Genomic DNA, 18,159 nt, shown 5'->3' with positions numbered 1-18,159 from the left:
GGTGGGAGACATGGGTGGGAGCCAGGTGGAGGGTGACCCTGCACTGCTGGGGGGTGGGGGTGGTGGGAGACATGGGTGGGGCCTGCTGGCAGGTGCCCCACAGTGCTGGGGGGTGGGAGACATGGGTGGGGCCCTGGTGGAGGGTGACCCTGCACTGCTGGGGGGTGGGGGTGGTGGGAGACATGGGTGGGGGCTTGCTGGCAGGTGCCCCACAGTGCTGGGGGGTGGGGGTGCAGGGGAACATGAGTTGGACATGAGTGGGGGCCTGCTGGCAGCTGCCCCACAGTGCTGGGGGGTGGGGGTGCAGGGGAACATGAGTTGGACATGGGTGGGGGCCTGGTGGCGGGTGACCCTGCACTGCTGGGGGGTGGGGGTGGTGGGAGACATGGGTGGGGGCCTTCTGGCAGGTGCCCCACAGTGCTGGGGGGTGGAGGGGGTGGGAGACATGGGTGGGGGCCTGCTGGCAGGTGACCCACAGTGCTGGGGGGGTGCAGGGGAACATGAGTTGGACATGGGTGGGGGCCTGGTGGCGGGTGCCCCTGCACTGCTGGGGTGTGGGGGTGGTGGGAGACATGGGTGGGGGCCTGGTGGAGGGTGCCCCTGCACTGCTGGGGGGTGGGGGGGGAACATGAGTTGGACATGGGTGGGGGACTGTTGGCGGGTGCCCCTGGTGGCTGGGGGGTGGGGGTGCTGGGAGACAGGAGTGGGGGTCTGGTGGAGGCTGCCCCTGCACTGCTGGGGGGTGGGGGTAATAGGGGACATGGGTGGGGGCCTGGTGGAGGCTGCCCCTGCACTGCTGGGGGGTGGGGGTGGTGGGAGACATGAGTGGGGGCCTGGTGGAGGGTGCCCCTGCACTGCTGGGGGGTGGGGGGGGGTGGGGAACATGAGTTGGACATGGGTGGGGGCCTGCTGGCGGGTGCCCCTGGTGGCTGGGGGGTGGGGGTGCTGGGAGACAGGAGTGGGGGCCTGGTGGAGGCTGCCCCTGCACTGCTGGGGGGTGGGGGTAATAGGGGACATGGGTGGGGGCCTGGTGGAGGCTGCCCCTGCACTGCTGGGGGGTGGGGGTGGTGGGAGACATGAGTGGGGCCTGGTGGAGGCTGCCCTTGCACTGCTGGGGGGTGGGGGTAATAGGGGACATGAGTGGGGGCCTGGTGGAGACTGCCCCTGGTGGCTGGGGGGTGGGGGTGGTGGGAGACATGGGTGGGGGCCTGCTGGCAGGTGCCCCACAGTGCTGGGGGGTGGGGGTGGTGGGAGACATGGGTGGGGGCCTGCTGGCAGGTGCCCCACAATGCTGGGGGGTGGGGGGTGGGAGACATGGGTGGGGGCCTGCTGGCAGGTGCCCCACAGTGCTGGGGAGTGAGGGTGCAGGGGAACATGAGTTGGACATGAGTGGGGGCCTGCTGGCAGGTGCCCCACAGTGCTGGGGGGTGGGGGTGCAGGGGGACATGAGTTGGACATGGGTGGGGGCCTGGTGGCGGGTGACCCTGCACTGCTGGGGGGTGGGGGTGGTGGGAGACATGGGTGGGGGCCTGGTGGAGGGTGAGCCTGCACTGCTGTGGGGTGGGGGTGGTGGGAGACATGGGTGGGGGCCTGCTGGCAGGTGCCCCACAGTGCTGGGGGGCGGTGGGGTGGGGAACATGAGTTGGACATGGGTGGGGGCCTGGTGGCGGGTGACCCTGCACTGCTGGGGGGTGGGGGTGGTGGGAGACATGGGTGGGGGCCTGGTGGAGGGTGACCCTGCCCTGCTGGGGGGTGGGGGTGGTGGGAGACATGGGTGGGGGCCGGGTGGAGGGTGCCCCTGGTGGCTGGGGGTGCAGGGGGACATGCGTTGGTGGGCAGTAGTGCAAGTTGACATGTGGGTTGGCTGGGGGGCATGGCCATGGTGGATGGGGTGCCTGGAGGACATGTGCAGGGTAGGCCCCTGTGGTGTGAGCCACCTGCAGGGGCCGTGGAGGGTGTAAAGGGAACACCTGGGAGGACCCACACGTGCAATTCACGTGTGGTGCTCCCCGCGCACCCCTGTAATCCACGTACCCTGATGAGATCGCGTGTGGAACTTCCCGCGCACCCCTGTAATACACGTACCCTGATGGAATCGCGTGTGGAACTTCCCGCACATCCCCGAAATACACGTACCCCGCTCAATCGCGTGTGTAACTTCCCGCGCACCCCCGAAATACACGTACCCCGCTCAATCGCGTGTGTAACTTCCCGCGCACCCCCGAAATACACTTACCCCGCTCAATCGCGTGCGTAACTTCCCACGCAACCCCAAAATACACATACCCCGCTCAATCGCGTGTGTAACTTCCCGCGCACCCCCGAAATACATGTACCCCGCTCAATTGCGTGTGTAACTTCCCGCGCACCCCCGAAATACACGTACCCCGCTCAATCGCGTGTGTTACTTCCCGCGCACCCCCGAAATACACGTGCCCCGCTCGCACAGGCCCAATTGCTGTATGTTGCCACTTTTGTAATGCGCAGGGACGCTACCGCCTGCCTTCGTGTGGCGGACTTTTTTCAGCTTATGCGTGTCTTTGGCTGTGCGTGGCTTTGCCCTATTCGATTCCATGAATACGTGTGGTTCGAGTGCGTGTGGGCGTTCCGTCTGCTTCCCTGCAGTACATCCCCAGTTACGCCCTTATTTTCGCGCGTTGTTCCCCATTCCGCGCGTTTCGCCCCGTGTTCCGCCCACTTTCTGGTGTATGCGCCGAGGTTGTGCGCTTTCACTGTGCGCGTCGCTCACGCCTTTCAGGATGTTGCAGTGACTTGTACGCCATGCACGGGTTTGGCGCACATCCCGAGGTAAACACGCGCAGGGACTTCCATGAATCGCACGCGTGCACGTGCGCCTGTTTTTTTGCGCTTGCGCCTGCTTGCGCCTGCTTGCGCCAAGATTTTCGGCGCACGTTTGTTCCATGAATCGGCCCCATAATGTTTGTAGAAATGTTCATGGGACTGAAAATCAATGTTAATGTGTGATGTTGTTTTGTTTACGAATTATATGCCAATTACCAGGGAAAGAAGTACTGTATAATATACTTAACCTCTCTTCTACGCCTTTCTACAGACACAATAATTCCTTATCTTCACAGCCTGGGAGTAGGAGGTCCACAAAAGGGTGGGGTTCCATGACCAAAACCCCAAAATTCCAAAGAGAGGGGAGGGCAGACTAAAGCACACAATCCCTCAGGATGGGAAAAAGACTGGACGTGCACCAACGAGGAAAACCATAAATAAAAAGCAAAAAGAAAACAAAAAACCCACTCTCCCTTACTCTTTCCTACGAGTGACCCGAGTTAAAGAGTCAGGGGGAGGGAATTTGTTTTCCAACATGCGGTCTAGTGAATGCAAAAAGTGGGCCCCACTCAACATTACCAAAATGGCAAGGTGAACTAAAGCGTGCCTTAAAACATGAACACAGCAGAATGTACCCAATGCATCGCAAAAGACCTGTGCAGCTGAAAATGCTGTTTTGATAAAATATGAAAAGCTACCATTTAATTAAGGAGACAGATAGCAGCATGTCACATTGACTTGAACGCAGTTGTGATCCAGAAATCTAAAGTGAAGCCAAGCACTTTGCATTTGTCACAAATACAACACTTACTTTTCCACATTCAAAATGACATAATTTAAAAGGAGAGGCCGACTTGTTGTAGAAGTGAATACTACTTTCCTATGTTAACTGGGGCCTATGTGTGAATAATACTGAAAATGAGACTCGTATCTTTTTAATTATTGTATTAAAGAAAGATTTAATTCCTGAACAGTAGGCCCATATCCAAAACAAAATATTACATGGTAATATGGAGGGACATCTCTCACAACCCAACAATTATGTTCTATGCTTTTGTCGCCAAATGGACATTTTTAGCATACACTTGCTATGCAGGTGGTTTTTGGAATTTTTGGTTTCCAGGCCTACTTTCCATTTCTCAATTAATTTAAATGCGGGCATGGTCTGATATTTTGTGAGTGTCCTGAATAATGCTTCGCTGATAAATCTTGTTCCGTTATTCAGGCACACTCTGGCGAGAACCGACTCCTCCCCCTCATTTATCTGAATGGGGAAAAACAGCTGTTCGCCCTTTATCTGAATGTCGGTAAGACTATGAGCCAGTTCTTCATCATCTTTTGTCTTGGGATTTGGGGGTTCTTCTGATTTTGGGATGGTATAACATTTCAGAGTATTTCTCTACAGTGTGGAATGCCACTTAAGACGTGGAGGGAGGTTGATTTCCAAGAATGGAGAAGGGTTCCCATCATCAGTTTGTTCTCCAACAGACATTATGGTGATGTCTGGGACTTGATTGTTCCTGAAATTGATTCTATTTTGTTGGATCATTGTTCAATCACATGACATGTGCCATTCAAACTCATTTATTGTGTGCTTGTTTTAGTTTGATCGGCCATTTAGTCTGAGTCCAGGGGACCTTGTTCACACAATCAATCAGGGGTAATAACATTCAAAGGAGGTCATTCCCCAATAGACAAGGTGTGTCCTCTGGAGTCACAACCATCAGCAGGTGTTTCAACCTATGTCGGCAAATTTTTATTTCTAGATCCGCAGTCCCATCGACAGAAATATCATGTGAGGGGAATTTGGTGACTCTCCCCCTTCCTCAGTTCAGTACGTTGAAGGCCTTTTTGGACAGGAGTGTGGCTTGGGATCCAGTATCCACCAACAGTGTTAATGCACACTGACCCTGTACCTTGATAGGAGCATAAAATCTTCCTTCTTTCTACTCAAGGGGACAAAGAAAATGTGCATTATGTGCCAGTTTGCCGGTTAACCTTTTATAGTGAACTCCAAGACAGTGTGATCTTGGAAAATGTTCTGTGTCGGAGTCCGGGAATCTGTAAAAAAGAGATTTGGCATCCAGACAAACATGGGGTTGGGAGATCCTTTTTCTCCACTGATTCTTTGCTGCCACCCTTTTCCTGGAGACAGTCCCCAGAACCTGTTTGGGGGAGGATACCTATTTGATTTCAGGGTCATCTGGGTGATATTGTTAGTGTTTACGAACATCTTGCTCTGGGTCGGTCTCCATACTTACTCAGTCAAAATCAGGGTCTTTTGGGATATATTTTTCCTTCGGAGGGATCCCTCAATCTCTGAAAGAGACGATTTTCTTACCTGAATCCACCAGGGATTCTTCTCCTTCGAAAGGGATGATGTGGTCTTCCTCCAAAAAGTGGGATTTTTTTGCTTTCTCCTACTTACCCTCTTTCCTCTAGGTTCCGGCTTTTTGGGGGTTAAGGATTCATATTAAGGCTCAGAGGTTTCGAGGGGTTTTGTTTTTGCGGTGGGAAAGGAAGCTTCCTCTAGGGCTGTGCATCTCTCCTCCACCCGGGCCTCCTCCTCAGGAACCTGTTGATTGTCAGAATTTTCTTCCAGTCATTTCCCCCCCGGGGCATCAGACGCAGATGTTGGGTTATTCTGGGCGGCAGGTTCCAGTTGAGGGCTCGACTGAGCCCTCAACATGAGACCAAGGTCTTGGGTTAGTTCTTGGACCTGTCGCTCCAGGTGTGAAAGTTTTTCTGGTTGGAAGGGAGGTCTTGATTAATACATTTGCTGCTCCCGGAAAGGGTAACTGTCCCTTCTCCCGGAGTGTTTCAGGTATTGGAAGTTTCCCCGATGATTTTACATCATAGGCCTCCCTTCTCACAGGTTTTGGAATCTATTGTCCTGAAAGCGGGGAGAGAGAGGAGGATTATTCTGGAAATTAGGCTTCGGGGGGTACCTGGGAAAGAAGTTCAAGTTGGGAAGTGGAGTATTACTTCCCTCTGGAGGGAAGTTTGGAGGGAGGTTGCCTGGGGCATTACTTACCTGATTGGACCCCACCCTTTTCCAGGGAGTCCATATAAATCCGGGTATAGGTCTTGTACCTTTGTATTATGGACTTACATAGGTGGCAGGGTCAGGAGGGAAATTCATCTGGTATCCTGCCTGACTCCCCTCCATTGGTCTGAATCAGAGGGTCTCCTATGCCTGTCGTTCTGCTAGTTGGTAGAAGGAGTATTTTTAGGCCCCCCCATCTCCAAGTCCAATGAAGGGGTATTTCATACCTCTGCAACCTTCACAGCAGCAGATGTGCTGGACGATTTGGGGGTTTTATGGCTATTTTCACTTTCAGAGGGATTTTGGACCTCATAGATCCTGGTGGCCTGTTCAATCACACGATCAATGGTCCTACAATCATGACAATCTTTCACTAATTGGGCCATAATATGTTTCAGGAGCGCATGAAAGTACGTAATGATGAACTCCCTATTGGTATTCACCGACCTAGAAGTCTGGGCAAATGCTCGTCTCAAATCCTTCAACCTCTCTAGGCGCCTGATCTTCCCCACACTGCAGTTTGAAAGCCGCCATGCGGCCTCCTATGGGTTTCTGTGAGTGGAAAAGTGTTTTAAAATGGCGCCTTGTAGGTGGCCTATTTATGGTGATCTTGATCCTCCTGCCCTGCAAAAAAGCTGGAGTACTCGGGGGGTGAGAGGGAGAATGTCCATTTGACAAACTCCATGTAGTTCCCATCAATTTTAATTCCAAATGATGTCATTATTTGTTCATACATCTCTAAATGCTCCCATACTGAATATTTGGCATTCTTACGGTAGTGAGTCATAAAGATCTTTATGGGCTTTATCTGCTGAACTGGGCCTTTCACAAGACCTTTCTTCTGTTTGGCAGACTTCCTTTTCTGCTGCACCTGAGTCCACTCACCCTCTGACTCAGAGATGATACTGTTGGTGGTTTATTTCCTATCCTCTAGGCACTCCCTACCTCTATGAGACTGGGAAGACCTCCTGTAGTCACAGGGTCTGAACTCCTCTCTCCTATAATTCCGTGAACTCTCATGGTCTTTTTTCCCTTGTAGTCCCCTTTCTGCACAGGAGAGTACTCATCTTCCTTGTCCCTCCTTTCAGATAAGGTGGGAACATCCCCCCACCTCCCTGAAGGTGTGGAGGGTTTCAAGATGCTATTTCTAGGCCAAAACTCTGGCTCTTCTCTTTCTGCAAAGTGGACTAAGTGGTCCATTTGTGGTTTCATTTTCTGCCAGTCCAACTCCCTGATCTTTTCACCATTGGAGGAGTCCTGGTCAGAAGTACTTGCTAGGGTATTTTTCATTTCCCAGAGCCCACTGGTCCGGCCACCTTCCTTTCTGCTTGGTACAGATAAATATTCATCAATATCTGATAAGGGATGGCCTTCTGGCTCAGCTTGACCATGCCTGGGTGGGTCCAGTTTACCCATATTTCCCTGTTCTTGATAAGTGGTATGCATGAGGTCAGCTGCACTCTGGACATATGATGTGGTTAATTGGCTTGGGGTCCCTGGTAGAGCTGTCACCACTCCTTGATCGTAGGGTGCTTTTCCATACCCTGACTGGTCAGGGTGCCTCAAAGCCTGTTTGTATTTGGCTATTTCATTTTCCAGCCCCTTAGACCTATTTTTCTCGGTCCCTATCTCTTGGTGGAATGCAGAGACCTGAGTTTTTAATTCTGACACGTGCTTGAGTGCCCTCTGGCATTTGTCTTTGGGTCATTAATCGATCTTTTAGTCCCGTGATTTCTTCACAATTGGACTCATTTTCATTTTGTGAAGATTGCATCGTACATGCATATTCAGAGTATTTCATTTTCAGGAGACTAATCTCTTCCTCTTGCGCAGTTCTGCAGTGTGTTGCCTGCACTAGGTCAATCTCTGCTTGCCTCACATGTTCCCTTAATTGTGTGTTTTCTCGCATAATCATTTGTTATGACTGAAAAGAATATCCATAATCCAGTATATGTTATGCTGAATCAATTAAGAACATTAATCTGGTTTTCAAAAGTTAAAGCTTGAATTTCTCTTTCTTTAATCACCTATTTTACAAATTGTTTGTTTTAAAACCCACCTACTGTAACAAATCCATCTGGTGTGCAAGGGACGGAAGTGTTCCACAGCTTGTAGACACCGGTTGTGCCTGTCTCATTTTCTCACCTAATGTCAGTCAGTTCCTGAGAATCTGACACATTTTTCTCTGCATCTGTCTTTAACTGATGCACTTCCTGAGAAAAGACACTATTGTCTTGGCTTAATCTGTCTTTTTCTTTCATCAATTGCTTTCTCTGTTGTTTCAAGGTGTCCAGGCTTTGGTGCATTTGATCAGAATCACTTTGGGACTCTATCCCTTTGATAATTAATTGACTATTTTCGTTTTCAATTGTTTTATTTGTGATTGGAATTTGATCATGTCCTCTAAAAGGACTCAATTATGAGCAACCTGACCATTTAATTTGTGTTGCAGTGCACCCATATTTTTGACACATTCTGTATTCTCTTGTTCCTGCATTTTTAACTCATCGATTAGCTGTTCAATGAGACTTTCTTGCTTTAACTCCAAATTGTGGCTCTGTTGCACTTTAGCTTCTAATTGTTTCAGCTCTTGCTGGGCTTGATTCAAAAGCTCAGCCTAGTTTTGCACAGAGGCCACATTATTCTGATGTCCTTCTTCCACTATCAACACATGGAAGTACATATATGCTGTTAGCTGAGCCATTTTAATTTGCCCATATCTAGTCGTTTGTGTCATATAAAAGTCTGTTAAAGCTTGATGCACAGACCATTATCCTGCCACATGTCAACATTTGCAGAGGTAACCTCCTGCATCATTCTGGCTTGCCACATTTCATGTTCTTCCTCCACCCATTCACCTTTGATTAATAATTTGGTTAGGAGGTGCTTCCTGGCCATATTGATTTCTACAGTGCTAATTTTGAAATGTGTTCTGCAACCATATATACTCTCTATGCAGGGGAAAAATCTCAACCCATTCCTGCTTAGTTTCTACTCACAATGTCAACTCAAAATGGTTCTCTTCAATCTTCTGTTTTCTCTTTACACCTTCCTGGAACCCAGGGTACAAGTCTGAGTGGCACTTTCACAATGCAAGCACAACTTTCTATCGACTGCAATGCAATTACACCCAAATGAATATTCTGCTGCTACTGCAAATGTCACAAGTGAAAACTCTCAACCAATCCTGGGCGAACTCCCAGTTTGGTCATGGTTTATTGGAGGCTCGCTCTCAGCTCAGGGAGTTCATTTCCCCCGATCAAGATGTGGCAGAACAAATGGCTTAGCAGATTCAAACTTGGTTAGACCTCCAACCTGTATAACACCATTTAGCAGATACCTTCTGCATCATCAATAAGCTAGAAACTAGGCCGGTGTATAGAAATAATAGTGTATTATTATTTAAAGTTCTACAATGAATAATAAACAATCACAAGAAAACCAGCCACCAACTCTGTGGCAACACACACTAAGCACAAATGCAAATGACTTGCATCAATTGGCTGACATGTATTTTTTAATAGACTTTCAGTTACCACTGCAAACACAGGTTACATTTGAAGATTTGAAATCAAAACACACATAGGCTTTCTTTGCACATTAACAGATAGGCAATGTTAAAAACACACAGCAATTGCTTGGGTTCTCACAATGCTCTTCTCTTCTAGCAACCCCCAACCCCAGGCATCAGTTATATATGACCCCTTTGATTTGAAGGCAAGGTACAGGAGGGGGAATATAATGGACATTTTGTTTGGGCTTTTTATTTGAAATGCAAGGTCTGGGAAATTAGTTCAATGGGGAAAACCGCTTGAGGAACACACACTCAAATGAAATGCAGAGTCTGGGCAATTTACAATGAATGGGAAAATTAATTTGGACAATTCGTTTCACAGGGAATGCAAGGTGTTGGAATTTTCATTTTGGGGACACTGGCACATTCAAATGAACTGCGGGTTACCCAAATACATTAAAGACTAGAGTCAATTGCTGTGCACTTTGATAATCTTTGTACATTTCTAATTTTGACAAAAACATCACCCCATGGTAGCTGACCCTATGGGAATTAATTACATTATATTTTTAGTTAAATAAGATAAGGGTATAACCCTTTTACCCGCTTCCCACTAATGGAAGAGCACCCACTAGTGAAGAGGAATGGGTTGAACAGACAGCTTCCCCTCACAGTTGCAGTTAAAATGGATATGGTGTTTTTCTCTAAGGGAATTAATTAAGTGATATTTTTTGTCAAATATGGCCAAGGTCAACATAGTTTCCCCCCCACGCACTAATCGAAAGGGATTAAGCAGGAAGATCCCCACACAATTGACAGCTTTGGGATATATCTACTTACATGGGAGATCTCTGTTCATAGCTCAGGCGGCCAACCAGATTTCAGACCCTCTTTCAGGAATAGGTAAGCAGCTCACACCTCAGGTCTCTGTTCACTGCAAGGTCCCTCCATACAGATTTTAGGCCCATGCTACGGATTGGACATATCTCTTTCTCCCCCTCCCGCCATTTTGCCCACTGCCAGCTGACAGCGCAAGGAGTTTAGAGGTCTGTTTTATGGATAATGGGGGGAGGAGAAAAATGCTTCATTTCAAATTGACATGTTTTACATTTTGTTTTTTTCTCAAAATCCCACATGGCAACTACCTCCACTTTTCAGATAACTGCATAAACATATATTTTTGAATTCTACATGTGATGGTGAATCGAGGAATACTAATTTTATTTCAGCACAACCTTCCTGGAGAAGCTATTATTTTTCATGGTTTGTTCCTGAGCTGAAATAGTTACAAATATGATACTTCACAAACCAAGCATCAATTTCGCATTCTATCATTTGACCAACCTTCGAGTTCTATCAGTTGACCACCTTTCGAGTATGAGAAGGCCTGAATCATGGTTTTCTTCCTAACTCAAATGTTATCGACCACACATGGTTAATATTTACATAGAACTAACTGTCATTTTGTGATCTTTAATATGGGTCATGGATGGCTCATTGTGACGCACGGTTCCCTTGTTATTAAGGAAAATGTGCCCCATGTTATTTGGATTGTAAGACATTAATATAGAAGCCCAGTTTCACATTTCAGAAAATCCAGACCATTTTTTTCTCACAAGTCAAATGACTTGCACAGCTGCTTATCAGTAATGTCTGTTCCTACACAGTCATTGAAGATCCTTTAGTGGCTCTGAGAGGCACTTTATTTGGATCAAGCTAGTCCAAGAGGTCAATTATGTTGGCTGGTTTATCTGACCCTCCCACAATTTTGATTGAACTCTTTGTGTTTCTTTGCATTTTCACATGAAAACCAGACCGGCCTTTCCTGGTAGGCCCAGCCCAAAGGTCTTGAGGTCAAAGTTTCAGCGGCGCAGACCTTTCAGTTCAGTGGGGAAAACAAGCTACATACTTAATTGTAACAGAATAGCATTTTAAATGGAAAAGATGTGTTTATGATGGAAGACATTGTACAATTAATGTGTTTCTCGTGATTAAACTGCTGTGGCCACTGTGCTAATTATCGTGTAACATGCTAAATGTTACTTAAAGTGCACGTGTGAAACACCACAATACAGGGACATACGAGGGTATCATTTTAGTCACATCAGCCAGCCCGCTATTTATACACACAAGACCTCAAGTTTGATAAACTCATCTATCTATTTTTCTGTTGGATAATCTCATCACTATTTTGGAGTAGCTTAACTCACCCACAGCACAAAAGAACCATAATGACTAAAATGATACCCGCACATGTACCTGTATCTGGGTGTTTCAAATGTTTTAAAGTAACATTTAGCATGCTACATGGTAATTAGCACAGTGGCCACAGCAGTTTAATCACAAGAAACACATTCATTGTTCATTGTACAATGTCTTATTACAATCATGGTATCAGCTACCATAATATTGATTACTATTTTTCGATGTTAAGCGAGGACAGAACCTCAAAAATCAGGATGCCTATATAAATTTGAATTATCATCTCCAAAAACAAGGTTTGTATTCACATTCAACACCCCTAGTCGACCTAGAACACAACACTGTTCGAATATTGGTCGATAACAGTGACCCTCAAAGTATCACTTTGAGCGCAGACACCTTTATTGGAATGGCGGTTGATGCCCAACATAATTCTATTGATTTAGGTAATGAGATCATTGGACCAATCCCAAATGACTGCTTCAATATCAACAACGGTATCCCTCCTGAAAATGTTTTCACCAGACAAGGAGGACATTTCTTGGTGTACTCTTCCTTCCTTTATGGTGTGTAAGAGGTGACCTGTGACATCAGGAGGGATGAGATGGTATTCCGAAGAATCAAAAGTGACTACCTCCCATCCTTGGAACCTAACGTCCAGGCCAACACCATAACAAGAGATCTCTCCACCCAACTAGAGGATACTGCTGAAATTGCCAAGCCTGAGGACTTTCCAGGCTTTAAGCAGATGGCCGAAGCAAGGATCAATCTTGCTGATACCTGTGAGATAGCGGAGCAAAATCAGAAGCTAAAACAGGTGTTTCTCGATTTTCAGGATATCTTTTCAGTGGACTCATATGTCTGTGGATGCATTCAACCACCATACCCATGGACCCTGATATGGCTCCAGTATTTGTGAAACAATACCGGTTACCCCTCGCATCCATGGAGTCACTTCCAGAGATAATTAAAAACCTAGAATCCCCTGGGATAATTCATCCCATCCAAAGTACCTTTAACAACCCAGTACTGAGGATAGACAAACCCAAATGCCAATGTAGGTTATGTACAGACTTGTGGGAGTTGAACAAACAGGTCCACATAACAAGATGGCCACTTCCCTACATCTATCAAGGGCTGGCACAGATCCAAGGGTCAAGGTTGTTTGCGCAAGGTTAGATAATGGGCACTGGCCATAATGGCGGGCGTGGACAGTGTACCCCCGGTAATAGGCTCTCAGACTCCTAACACTTCTTTTTTCCTTGTTACACAGAAGCTACTCAGCTACCTATAATCAGGACCCACCAGGCCTGCTCATTCACGGTAAGAACCTACTGCAATTACCTAGTGGTAGATTGCTCATACACCTGCCCTAATACTAACTCACTTCCTTCCCCTTTCTCCCCTCCTTTTGCAAACCTCATTGCAATTTGCTGTTATATGTTTCTTATGCTCATTGTTATTATTGTGTTTTGGGCACTTCACCAACACTGCTCATGATTCACGTCAACTCACGTATCACCATGAAATACAAACCGGATACATCCAAATATATGTTATCTTATAAGTCTTCAACAATACCTAATCCCCCACACTAGCGTGAGATGGGGGTTTAGATTCTATTAAAGACAAGGAGGCGAATATTATGCATTATCAATCTTTACTCTGACACACAGCAGCAAAGAAATAAAAAAAATGTATAAAACATTTTCTCAAAATTTTAAAACATAACTTCAACAATTTTGGGGCTAAATGTCCCATTCCAAAATGGCGGACAGGTCATGCCCTCCTGGTAGCCAATGGGCATACAGCCAAATCCATAAATGTCCCTTCCTCAAACAACAAATCCTCTTTCTGATGCTGCCCTTTATTGGATATTTTCACTGCAGCGATCCTCCATGTAATTCCATAAATGATGACTCCCTGCACCAGGCAAACTTGAACCTTCTCAACAGAACCAGAACGGATCTTCTTAAAGCAGGCCTGTCACCCGAAATCTGAAACAACCAGAACACAAATAAGGGCGGGTCGGTGGGATAATATTCGCCTCCTTGTCTTTAATAGAATCTAAACCCCCATCTCACGCTAGTGTGGGGGATTAGGTATTCTATGGCAAGACAAGAGGCTCCTATTATGCAAGTTCAAAGCCCTTGCAGAACATTAACCGCTACGTGAGCAATTCGTTTATGATAAAACGTTTTGAAAGTTGACTCTCTTGACCAATCAGCTGCTTTAAGGATCTGTTCTAGGCTGCCGCCCGAAAGGCGCCTTTAGAGGTCATAGCACCCCTAACAGAATGGGGACCAAAAGAGGAAGTGTCAACTCCCGCCTCCCGCATAACCCATTTAACCCATCTGGCCAAAGTGGAAGGGGATACCGGTTTATGGGGTTTCCTATAGGAAATCAGCAGCTGAGAGGTATTAGGAGGTCGCAGATTTTCAGTTTCTAACACAAAACATTTCAAACATGCTATAACATGCTATAACACACAATTTATTGTTTTCAGGGAAGGCTGGATAAGATATTAAGGAAGTCATACACTTTGTTCTCCGTGAAACAAAAAAGGTAACTCCTTGAGGAGTAAACATTTTGTTATCTATATCTAAAGCTCTGATATCGGACACCAGGCACAACAACATTGCTAGTTTGGAAAAAAGTTGTTGCAAAGACAGATCCTCATTAGGGGGCCAGGCTCCAAAGAGGTCCAATACTAAATTAACATCCCAAAGAACTGAATACTTAGGCTGTGGAGGGATCTTAATAAAAATAGACTTGAGAGCTCTACGCACTAAGAAGTGTCTACCCACTGGCTCCCCTTTTACCAACAGGTGACCTGCTGAGATAGCAGACCTGAAGCCATTAATGGTTCTGTAAGCTTTGCCTTCTTTAAATAAACCTACTAAGAAATTAACCACCTCTACAGGAGTGGCAGAAATGGGATTGAGGTGCCTAACTACACACCAGCTAGTCCAGCGGTTCCACGTTGAAGAGTATCCCAACTTGGTAGAGGGGGCCCAAGAGTCTCTGATGACTGACATAGAGTCCTGCGAAAGGCCTCGGAAGCACCAGGAAGTGCTGAAATCTTCCATGCCATAAGGGAGAGGTTCCCCCACAAGGACCAACTCATGAGGAAAACCTCCCGGGTTCGTTAGTAACTGAGGATGAAAGGGAAGAAGACGAGGAATGTCTACTGAGAGCTCTAGCAGAGCCGGAAACCATATCTGGGAAGGCCAAAAGGGGGTTAGAATCACTAACATGACCTCTTGCCTGCGTACTTGAACCAATACTCTGGCTATCATTGCAAAGGGATGGAAGGTGTACACCCTCTGACCTGACCAATCCTGTAGAAACGCATCGGTAGCTAGAGCGCCAGGATCTGGTCTCCAACTGAAGAACCTGGGCACCTGACAATTTAGCCTCGAGGCAAACAGATCTATTGTAAACGGACCCCAAAGGGATTCTATCTTGACAAAGAGGCCTCTGTCTAACATCCAGTCGCTCTTGTCCTGGAGGTGGCTGGAGTTCCAATCCGCTACCTTGTTGCTGATGGCCGGAAGGTACTCTGCCCTTAATACAATATTGCGGTCCAGACAGAAATGCCAAAACTGCTTCACCAGATCCGCTAGGACCATGGACCTGGTTCCTCCCAGATGATTGACATATCTCACTGCTGAGACATTGTCCATGCGTAGGAGCAAACAATAATTCCCCTGATCCTTGAGGAAACTGCGGACTGCAAAAGTTCCCGCTAACAATTCCAGACAATAGATATGGAGTTCCCTCTCCTCCTCTGACCACTTTCCCCCCGTGGAGACTTGACCTAGTTTGGCTCCCCAACCTGCTCTGCTGGCATCGGACTCCAGAACTACATCCGGGGAGGGACCAAAAATTGCTTTGCCATTCCAGGCCTCCATGTGTTTGAGCCACCAAAGGAGTTCCAACCTGGCCTCCGGGGACAGCTCCACCATCTGAGAGTAAGAAAGACATGAAGAGGGGCTGGGAAAATAGCTTGGATGGATGCAGACAACATCCCCACTATTCTGGCTAATAACCTGAGAGAGAATTTGGTCCCTCTTGAGGATACCCCGGATCTCCTTCCTTATCTTGGCTAGCCTGCTGTCTGGGCGGAGAAGGATGCAATCTTTTGAATCTATATCGAAAGCCTAGAAACTGGATACATTGCGTAGGCTTCAATATGGATATATTGGCATTTAACGCAAACCCCAGGCTCTGAAGAAGAGTTACCGTAAACTCCAGATGAGAGAGCAAAATCTGAGAGTTTTGGGCTACCAGGAGCATGTTGTCTAGATATATAATGATTCTGATCCCCTTGGACCTGAGAAGAGCCATCACAGGCCTCATCAACATGGTGAAGCACCATGGGGCCGAAGACAGGCCGAACGGGAGGGATGCAAATTGCCAAACCCGACCCCCCCCCCACTGAAACTGGAGAAACTCCTGGTTTGGTGGGAACACGGGAACCACTAAGTAAGCATCCTTGAGGTCCAGCTTGACCATCCAATCTGCCGGAAGGAGGGTGTCCCTGAGAAGGTGAATTCCTTCCATCTTGAAATGGTGGTAAACCACAAAGGAATTGAGGGCTTTTAGATTTATCACTGGGCGGAACCCCTGATCCGGTTTTGGGGCTAGAAATATGGTACTCAGAAACTGAGATGCCCTGTAAGAGGCCGGTACCACCGCTCCATTGGAGATGAGGTCCTTCACCTCCCCATCTATTAGTGACTGCTTTACCCTGTCCAGAACCAAAGGGGTGAGAACTGACAGCTGGCAAAGAGGGGAATAGAATTCTATGTGATAACCTTGGACTGTCTGCAACACCCAGGGGTCCGATGTGAGGGATTTCCACTGTGGGAGAAACCTGGCCAGCCTGCCCCCTAGACCTTTGTGGGAAAAAACTTTTAACACTCGAGAAAATACCTGATGCTCCGAGCAGGGTAAAAGGAGTGGAAACAGCCGAGCAGGCTGAACAAAAGGAGCACTTAAAAATCACATAACGGGAAAAAGAATGAAATAAAACATCATAAACCACTCCTTTTTGGTGCTATAAAATGTTGGAACGCTCCTGCACCTTTACACAAACCACGGCACAACAGGCAAGCCTAGCCTGAGTGCTTCTTATCATACGCGAGCAGCGTATTGAGACAAACACGCGACGCATGTGGAAATAAAGGCAGTAAATCCTATTTGCCTTGACACGTGTCGGCAAGAAGCTAAGCTTCTTTAAACAAACTGCACGCGTCATGGGCCCGGCTGCTGAAATGGCCTCTGCCTCAATGCCAGTAAGAGCAGCGGCACAAAGTAACACTCTTGACCTGAGGTCAGCGTTCGAACGAACACCTCTTTCAAAGCACCAAATGAAATGATAATTTCTACCGCAATGTATAAGACACTCAACTCTAACAATATAAAGTGAAGTAACACTAAAATAACACTCTATCCTCTATAAACTGCACAGTAAGGCACAAACTAGAGAGGAGTAACTTAGCTGTGCTAGTCAGCAGCAAAGAAAGAGGATTTGATGTTTGAGGAAGGGACATTTATGGATTTGGCTGTATGCCCATTGGCTACCAGGAGGGCATGACCTGTCCGCCATTTTGGAATGGGACATTTATAAATGTTATTTGTTGAAGTTATGTTTTAAAATGTTCAGAAAAAGTTTTATAACATTTTTTTTATTTCTTTGCTGCTGTGTGTCAGAGTAAATATTGATAATGCATAATAGGAGCCTCCTGTCTTGCCATAGAATCTGACCAACATCTTGCTTTAATTATTCCACCTGTAAATATGCTAAATAATCAAATACAAACATGTGTATAAATATCACCATGAAACTATGTCTTTCACAGTACTCATTCACGATACTTGCACACACTGTAACGTTCACACAAATGCACAGCCTTGAGAAAGACCCTAGGTCGAAACACGTGTTGGCAATTCTTGACATGCAAATGGCATATACACAATATGCAACTGTATAAAAGTTTATCTGCCCAACTTGGGCAGTTACTGTGAACTGACTAATGCACCATTTAATCGACCTACCTCAATATCCAACTGTGTCCAGCAGTTATTGGAGATCCTTTCTATGGTACTCCCATACCACATGGCAATCACCATATCCAGCACCATTGTAACCAAGGTTCCAAACCAAATTCTCTAAATACTTTTAGATGCTATGGGACTGCCCACACCTTGTGCCCTTCTAGAGGGATGTGTGTGCGACATCGTCAGAAATGGCTGGTAAAGCTGTTGATCCTGTGCCACTGCCCTGCTTGTTTCATGTCTTTAACCCGCCATTAGGTAACATGTTTAAATGTGTGTGGCTATGCCTCCTCCTGGCCAAACGCTGTATTCTCCTACCTGAACGAGTGTGAATACTCCCAACAAGGACCAACCGCCTGAGTCTCGCCCAAGGGACATATGGAACCCACTTAGGATGTACCTTCCACGCACAATGTCAAAGGCCGATGTTGTCTCAACCTCCCAGGTGCTGTAAACTATATCCCCTGTAATCAGAGTCTGTATATAAGAACTGTAGGGCACCACTCCTTTGTTCAATCATGATGCGTCCCTC

This window comes from Ambystoma mexicanum, chromosome 5q (genome assembly GCF_040938575.1).
Source record: "Ambystoma mexicanum isolate Mex_15411 chromosome 5q, UKY_AmexF1_1, whole genome shotgun sequence".
Lineage (NCBI taxonomy): Eukaryota > Metazoa > Chordata > Amphibia > Caudata > Ambystomatidae > Ambystoma > Ambystoma mexicanum.
The sequence above is the reverse complement of the archived record's forward strand: the minus strand, read 5'-3'. Positions refer to the sequence as shown.